The 9,355-nt window shown below is 40.0% G+C and overlaps 1 pseudogene; it reads right to left on the reverse strand.

Annotated features, from left to right (window-relative positions):
- Nucleotides 1–6,041: 6,041 nt before the first annotated feature.
- LOC103219436 (large ribosomal subunit protein uL3 pseudogene) lies at nt 6,042–7,471 on the reverse strand (annotated as a pseudogene).
- Between the last annotated feature and the right edge of the window lie 1,884 nt (nt 7,472–9,355).

The raw sequence follows: 9,355 nt of genomic DNA on the forward strand, positions 1-9,355 counted from the left end.
TTTTTTTTTTTAATTAACCAGGTATGGTGGTGGGCACCTGCAGTCCTAGCTACTCAGGAGGTGGAGGTGGGAGAATCACTTGAGCCTAGGAAGTAGAGGCTGCAGTGAGCTGTGGTAACACCACTGCACTCCAGCCTAGGTGACAAAACAAGACCCTGTCTCAAAAGAAAAAGAAAAAAAGAAAAAAAATGAAAGAAAAATGGGAAAAAAAACTTTAAAGAAAACTGATAAGGAAAATACAAGAAAAAGAAGGAAAGGGAATCAACAGGAATAAATTGCCCTCAACCTCTAGTAAGTGAGGATCCTTACTATCACTTTACAGATAAAGAAAATGGGACACAAAGCAGTTAACATACTTGCAGGGACAGGTGCGTTGGCTCCTTCCTGTAATCCCAGCACTTTGGAAGGTTGAGGCAGAAGGATGACTTGAACCCAAGAGTTCAAGACCAGCCTGAGCAACATAGTGAGACCATGTGTCTACAAAAAAATTTTAAAAATTAGACAGGCACATTGTTGCAAACATATAGTCCCAGCTACTTGGAAGGCTGAGGTGGGAAGATTACTTGAGCCTGTGAGTTTGATGTTGTAGTGAGCTATGATCCCACCATTGCACTTCAGTCTGGGCAACAGAGAGAGATACTGTCTCAAAACAAACAACAAAACAAACAACAACAACAAGAACAAACACACCACTTGCAGAAGGTCTGTATCCATTAAGTAACAGATGGAAAGAGGAAAGAAACAAAGAGGAGTGGGACTCTGAAGAGTGAAAATGTATAAGGATGAGGGGAAAATTAAAGTATAAAGAGAGGAAAGAGGAAGCAAGCAGGCAAAATAATCCAATACCGTAATTCAAAAGGAAAGACCAACACTGACATTTCCCAGACATTCAGCTCGGAAGGCCTTGTTGCCCTGGGACCATACCAGGCTGGCCCTTCTCTGAGTATAGGGACTTTTCTTAAACCCAAACATAGAAGGTCATCTACTGTGTGAACAGGTTGTATTCTTACTCTGTGGCATTTCAGGAACAGCTTCAGAGAAAGAATTTTCCATCAAGTCCTGACCAATCCTTAGGTAGATTACTGTGGAGGTATAAAATGCCAGGGCATACATAAGGCCAAAGAATCTGTATTTCTTCTTGGGACGCAGATCTCAATCTAGACTTCGGTAGTCAGGCCAATGTCTCTCAGCTCATCCAACTGTGAGAAAAGGTCTTTCTAACCACCTCACCCCCACCCAAACAAAAAACATACCACTGGGCTAGCAACGCAACCTGGTTCTCTGGAAATTGCAGACCAGCTGTAATTTGTTTTGTCAGCATCCTTGCTTTGGGTTTTTTGGTGTGTGTCTGTCTATCTTTAATGTTAATGTGAGTTTAAGAAACCTCCTACCTTTTCCTCTTTTCTGAGCACAGAAACTCCTGTTGATACATAGGGGTCAGGGCTATAGAGAGAATCTGGCCAGCTGGCTAAGAGTGATAAATCCAGACTAGAGGTGAGCAGCCCACAAATTTCTCATATTCTTCTTTCTGGTTATCAGCCATCATTTTTCAATAGGTTCACATAACCTCCTAGCCCTAACACACAGAGCTCCAAAACTCCAGCTCTTGGCTATGGGAATGTTACTAAACCAACAGAAACAAGTTGTAACCAAGTACCAAGTTATATCAAGCATTGTGGAAGCTAATAATAATATTGACTATAACTATGATAACAAATAGTATATACCATTCTGGGTTCACAGGTGACTTTCACATATATTGTTTCATTTCATCATCATTAGCAATCCTGAGAAGTAGATGGGGCAAGTATTTTTCACTGTTGCCTGGATAAACAACCTGAGGTCCAGGCAGGTTAAGAAATGACTATTGAGGGGAGGACATAGAATTGAAACTTCTAATCCTGACCTTGGTCCTCTTTTCACCATAACATAGCTTTTGGTATATTGAGCTCTCTTTTGAAATAAAACTTGCCTATCTACAACTGTCACTTGGTGGTATTATTTCTGATCTCCAGGTTTAAACAGGAAAAGAAAAAGTTCCTATTTGTTTGTGTGTTGCATTTCAAACGGAACTTGAATTGCCTAATACCTATTTAAAAGGCATCTCTTCTTCAAGCTAAGCGTTGTCATTTCTTTCAAGCAGGAAGGTCCAAAGAGATGAAAAAACAGAGACGTGGAGGAAAGATTCCTAATACATTAATACACTCTCCTTCCCGGAGGACTCATCAGGAACCCTCTCTGGCTTCCTGGGCAACAAATCCAGCCAGGAGAATCTTACCTAAGGGTCTTGCTTTAAGTGTATATAGATTTTAATTTTAAAAAAGAAATATATATATATGTACATTTGCTCATGTATGGTTGCTGAAATGAAAATACCATCATGGGCCGCGCACGGTGGCTCACACCTGTAATCCCAGCACTTTGGGAGACTGAGATGGGCAGATCACCTGAGGTCAGTTTTAGACCAGTCTGGCCAACATGGTGAAACCCTATCTCTACTAAAAATACAAAAATTAGCTGGCCATGGTGGCGGGCATGATGGGCATGGTGGCATAGTGCCTGTAATCCCAGCTACTCAGGAAGCTAAGGCAGGAGAATCACTTGAACCCAGGAGGCGGAGGATGCAGTGAGCCAAGATCGTGCCACTGCACTCCAGCCTGGGCAAGAGAGTGAGACTCCATCTCAAAAAGAAAAAAAAAAAAGAGAGAGAGAGAGAGAGAGAGAAAATAAAAGAAAAAAAAATACCATCATATACTAAAGGTGTTTCCCAACTTACTAAAGTGAACTGACCCTTTTAAATGATCCTATACTTGCTGATTACTTCCAAAGTTCATCTGATCCCTGCTCCTTTCCAACTTTAGAAGATGGTGAGTAAATTATTCTTACTGGTGGTAGTGGTGAATTTTAAAATTATAATTATTATTCTTCTCATCATTGAATAAGTGGTGACCACATGTATTTGGCTAATTTTTGATTGCTTTTATAAATCTTGAAGGTGCCTGTCTCCCAGGGATACATTGTTTGCTACACCAGGCCAGTATTGTCTTCACAAACATATTTTCATTATAATCATTTCCATTTCAATCCTGCTTAAGAATAGCATTTCCTCATGGTAAGGAACTACCTGGGTTTCCCCCTCAAATTAGAGAAAAGTAAACAGGCAAGTTGCAAGTATGTAGGAAAATGCATTATAGTCAGCCATAACTTCTTCATTATGCCACCATTTAGTGAACTCTTTGAGGTTAGGTGCTGTGCTTATCCACAGGAAAGAGGTATAGTGAAGCCACGAAGCCCTGGGTTCCAATCTGTCTCTATCACTTACTAGATTTGATCTTTGTTAAATCACATGATTTCCCAGAACTCAGCTTCCTCATCTGGGACATCAGCTTTGCAGAGGTATTTAAAGATTGAGTAAAATCTGAATATTTAAAAGCTGACACAGAGGAAACAATAAATATTAGCTTCTTGTCCCATTATTCATCTTAGCAACCTCACAAGATGAGCACCCAATTATTTATTTGTTCAATTGCTCTGAGTACAGGTATATCTTGGAGATTTTTCGGGTTTAGTTTCAGACCACTGTGATGAAGCAAATAACACAATAAAGCAAGTCACACAAATGTTTCGGTTTCCCACTGTATAGAAAAGTTACGTTTACACTGCACTGTACATTAAATATACAATGACATTATGTCCAAAAAAGTAATATACATAGCTTAACTTAAAAATACTTCATTGATAAATAATGCTAATGATCATATGAGCCTTCAGCAAGTTATAATCTTACTAATGATGGAGGGTCTTACCTCTATGTTGATGGCTGCTGACTGATCAGTGTGGTGGTTGCTGAAGGTTGGAATGACTGTGTCGATTTCTTAAACTAAGACATCAGTGAAGTTTGCTACATCAATTGACTCTTTTTTTTTTTGTGAAAGATTCTCTGTAGCATGCCATCTTTGACAGTATTTTACCCACAACAGAACTTCTTTCAAAACTGGAGTCAGTCTTCTTAAACCCTGCCACTACTTTATCAACTAAATTTATTTCTATCCTAAATTCTTTGCTATCATTTCAAAAATTTTCACAGCACCTTCACAAGGATTAGATTTCATCTCAAGAAACCACTTTTTTGCTTATCCATACGCAAATTCTCGTCTGTTCAGATTTTATCATGAAATTATAGAAATTCAGTAACGTCTTCAGGCTTCACTTCTAATTCTAGCTATCTTGCTCTTTCCACTACATCTGCAGCTACTTCCTCTACTGAAGTCGTGAACCCCTCAAAGTCATCCATGAAGATTGACATAAACTTCTTCCAAACTCCTGTTAGTGTTGATATTTGACCTCTTCCCATGAATCACCATTGTTCTTAATAGCATTCAGAATGGTGAAGTCTCTCCAGGGGTTATCCATTTAGTTTGCCCAGATCCATCAGTGGAACCACTATCCATGGGAGCTGTAGCCTTAAAAATCATATTTCTTAAATTATAAGGTTTGAAAGTTGAAATTACTCCTTGATCCATGGGCTGCAGAACGAATGTTGTGTTAGCAGTTGTGAAACCATTAATCTTGTACATCTCCATCAGAGTTCTTGGCTGACACCGGTGCATTGTCAATGAACAGTAGTATTTTAAAAGGAATATTTTCTTTAGGCAGTAGATCTCAACAGTGGGCTTAAACTATGCAGTAAACCATGCTGTAAACAGACAAGCTGTCATCTAAGCTTTGTTGTTCCACTTACAGAGCACAGGCAGAGTAGATTTGGCATAATAATTAAGGGCCTTATGATTTTTGGAATAGTAAATGAGCACTGGCTTCAACTTAATGTCACCAGTTGCACTGAGCCCCTAAAAAGAAAGTTAGCCTGTCCCTTGTAGGTAAGCATTGACTTCTCCTCTCTAGTTATGAAAGTCTTAGATGGCATCTTCCTGCAAGAGTAGACTGCTTCATATACATTGAAAATCGGTTGTTTAGTGTAGCCACCTTTATTGGTGATCTTAGCTGGATCTTCTTGATAACTTGCTGCAGTTTCCACATCAACACTTGCTCTTTCACTCTGTACTTTCATATTATGGAGATGGTGTCTTTCCTTAAGCCTCATGCACCAATTTCTGTTAACTTCAAACTTTTCTTCTGCAGCTTCCTTACCTCTCTTGACCTTAACAGAATTGAGGAGAGTTAAGGCCTTGCTCCGGATTAGGCTTTGGTTTAAGGGAATGTTGTGGCTGGTTTGATCTTCTATCCAGACCACTACAACTCTCCCCATATAGGCAATAAGGCTCTTTTGCTTTCTTATCATCCATGTGTTCACTAGAGTAGCATTTTTAATTTCCCTCAAGAATTTTTCCTTTACATTCACCATTTGGCTAATTTTTTGGCACAAAAGCCCTAGCTTTCTGCCTGCCTCAGCTTTCAACATGCTGTCCTCACTAAGCTTAAACATTTTTAGCAATTGATTTCAAGTGAGAGAGATGTGAATCTTCCTTTCACTTGAACACTTAGAGGTCATTGTTGGGTTATTAATTGGCCTAATTTCAATATTTCATGTTGTAGGGAATATGAAAATCCAGGGAGAGGAAGAAAGATGGAGAGCTGTCTGTCAGTGGAGCAGTCAGAACAGACATATTTATCAACTAAACTCACCATCTTATATGGGTGTGATTTGTGGTACCCCAAAAGAATTACAATAGTAACATCACAGATCGCCATAACAGATATAATAATAATAAATTTGAAATACCGCAAGGCTTATCCAAATATGACACGCAGACATGAAGTGAGCTCAAGCTGTTGGCAAAATGGTACCAGTAGACTTGCTTGACACAGGGTTGCCACAAACTTCAATTTGTAAAAAATGCAATATCTGTAAAATATAATAAAGTGAAGTACAATAAAACAAGGAACCTGTATATCAAATCTCTGCTTTGAATTTATTTCTTAGTTTTTAAGGAGAAAAAAAATGATTAAAAATTAAGGCCACATGATTCTAGATAGTATAAGAGAAGGTAGGGTGGAGAATTATGGGTGGGAGCAGCCGGGAAATAGGTTTGTCCACCTTCAAACTCATATTGCAGTTCTAGATATAGGGAGTGGTTTGTTATAATATTGGAGTATTTTTATTGTTTTTTGTTTCATCTTATAAATGGAAGTTATAAAGCACAAAGTAAAATGAATGACATCAACCAACCTTGTGATTCAGAGTTTTTGGTTTGTTTTTCAGTAGAAAAATAACTTCTATTGAGACCTCACTGGCTGCACCGTCTGTTCCTGACATGAATCTCCTTCTTCCTCTGCTGTTCCATCTTTCATGAGTGGTCCCATGAACGCTTTCTTCTCCTCCAGGGTCTGGAAGCCGCCATGGCCAACTTGGAGGTGGTGTCAGTGTTCTCCAGAGGCCACTGCTCTGTACCAGCAAAGACTTACAGACGGTGAGCACTCACTTCCTGGTTCCCACCACCCAGCCTTTCGGCATGACAAAGTCATTGGTGACTTCACCATAGATAAAGCCATCCAGAGGACTGATGCTCTTGTCAGACAGATCATAATCAGTGGATGCATTGTTCTTCATCAGTTTGCAATCCTTGATAAGGTAGCTCTGGATGATCGTGTAGGTATTCTTGTTGATCTCAAGGCAGTGGTAGTAGTCTTTCTGCCCAGTACATACCACAGAGAAGTCGACATGCACAGGATGTCATGCCCCAGCAGAGGCAACCTTGTGCAGCCCTTAGTGGGTCTTCCAGGACAGCTTGTCAGTGTGCCAATGACTGGTGACCACTTTGTAACCTTTGCCCTTGGTCACCCCAGTGACATTTATCATTGCGTACTGCCCAAACACTTGGTTCACAGGTACTTGTTGCTCTAGACTTTTCTGGGACACCTCTCATTTCTCAGTCACAGTGCTTCCATTCATCTGCATCTCCATCAGGTGCCTTCTGGAGTAGAGGAAGCAGGCACATCTGGGTGTGAGCAATGATGCAGATGACTTGGAAGTACTTTTTCACACTGTTGAAGTTCTTCTCCAGATGCTTTTCACTGTCCTCATCCTGCCATTTCTTACAGCACTTGGTAAAAGCCTGTAAGAATTATGCCAGTTCTTCTCAGATTTATGCCAGTTCTTATAGAAGCACCTCTTGCACTATTCCTGGATGTGCTCAGCAAAGGTGGTCTTGAAGGTCCAGAGGCCTCAAAGAGTTTCCACATAGCCCACAGTGCCTACAACCACCATGGGTGGCATCTTCACAATGGCCCAGCTTCTACTTCCCTCTTGTTCACCTTGGATCCTGGCCTACGGACTTCCCACACAACGTAGGTCATGCCAGCCTTGTAAACCAGGAATGCCATGAGGTGGACTGACTAGGGAAGGGTCATCCTTGGAGAAGCTCTTCACCTTCCCATGATGCCTGCTGCCATGCCTCCCAGGCAGGAAGCCCAGTGACCCGTGTCTGGGAGCAGAGAACTTCCTGTGAGGCATGTTGTCATCAAATCCCGCCAGTAGAGCAGGAGTTCTTAATAGATTGAGTGGATCCTCCTTTCCCAGAGATGCATTATAAAATAAGCACCAAATATTTAAAACAAAATGCTTCAATTATCTTTGTTACAGTGTGTTTAAAGTAATGAAAAATAAGAAACAATGTAAATATCCAATAATAGGAGTATGACTATATAAATTGTAATCGTTCACACAGTGGAATAGGATGCCACCATTATGAGGCAGACCTTTATTTATGGATACGTTCATAACAGTGAGTGAAAAATTCGGGATACAAATACACACACAGAGGAAATGGACAGTTTTCAACATGTTTATAAGTCAACTTGCACAAATTTTCTGGCAGGTTATATAGTAAATTATTTTTTCTGGGTGGTAGCTTTAGGATGATTAAACTTTTTTCCCTTTTACTTCTTAGTAAAATAAATTTTACTTTGTCAAGAATGTTCATTACTTCTGTGATTTAAAAAGGGGAGGATGAGGCACACAAATATTTTTTAAGTAATTCAATATTCATCTACATTATCTTCCTACTGATGGCCACTGCTTTGAAATAAGACAGACTGAATTAAATAATCTGAAGGACTCTAATTTGGCCAGCAGCATTTCATTCTTTATCCTAACTATATCTTTGGAGTTTTATTAGGTAAAATAAATATTTATTAGATATTGCAAGAAGAAAAATAAATCAGTTCCCACCAAACATGAAGTCTAATCAAAATTTTGAGTTTTTAACTATAGTTATTTGCAGTGAATCTGCTTTTAAAATAAAAAATTTTGCAAAAAGGTCGTAGTTTCTAATAGTCAATATAAGAAGGGAAGGGAAGAATAATGGGAGAATGAAACTAAGCAGGTGTAGATGGGTGTTGAATAAATAGAGGAACATCTAATCTTTTTCATAGTTCTAGTACTAAGAAATTGATAACAGGCCAGGCACTGTGACTCATGCCTGTACTCCCAGCGCTTTGGGAGACTGAGGCAGGAGGATCACTTGAGACCAGGAGTCCAAGACCAGTCTGGGCAACATACTGAGAACCTGTCTCTCCCAAATATGTTTAAAATTATCCAAGCACAGTGGTGCATGTCTGTAGTCGTAGCTACTCAAGAGGCTGAGGTAGGAGGATCACTTCAGCCCAGGAGGTCGAGACTGCAGTGAGCTATGATTGTGCCACTGCACTCCAGCCTGAGCAGCAGGGCAAGACTCTATCTAAAAAAGAAAAATGAAAAGAAAATTGTAACAAGAGGCACAGTTAAGCATCATTAGCAATGCTTTCTCTCTGTTGGAATCCCTGACATCTCCTCCATGGTGAGCTGAAGGACTAGAACCCAGTTTGAGCAAGTAGTAGATGGAGATTGTCTTTGGCTTTAAATTCAGAGAAAAGGAAATGAGTATTTGCCACCAGCTAATAATGGTCTAGGAAACAAGTCCCCAAATGTTCACCTAAGGGGATCTGATGACCTCCAGCGAAAAGGGCATAACAGGACTGAACCTTTTACAGAGGGTCTGGTTGTTTCCAAGCCTGTGTACATGGAAGGAGCTGGAAAAATAGCTAATCATGGCAGAGTAGGATTCCAGAGTCCAAAAGCAGCCCACTGAGAAAGCAAGATAACAGTGCACACTCCTTGATTAGAATCTTGATTCTATCACTTAAAGGGGTGACCTACAACAGTATTGCACCACACTGGCCCCCATTCTGGTGCCAGTCTACAAATGCATTATTACTGGACCACAACAAATACAGAAAGTAAAAGTAAGTATTTGGAAACAATTTGACTTTGCTGCAACATCCAAGACTATGATCAGGCAATAAATCTCCTTGAACAGTGTACAAACTAGCTGGGTTGTTGAAACTGCATGATGAATCA

This window comes from Chlorocebus sabaeus, chromosome 12, assembly GCF_047675955.1.
Source record: "Chlorocebus sabaeus isolate Y175 chromosome 12, mChlSab1.0.hap1, whole genome shotgun sequence".
NCBI lineage: Eukaryota > Metazoa > Chordata > Mammalia > Primates > Cercopithecidae > Chlorocebus > Chlorocebus sabaeus.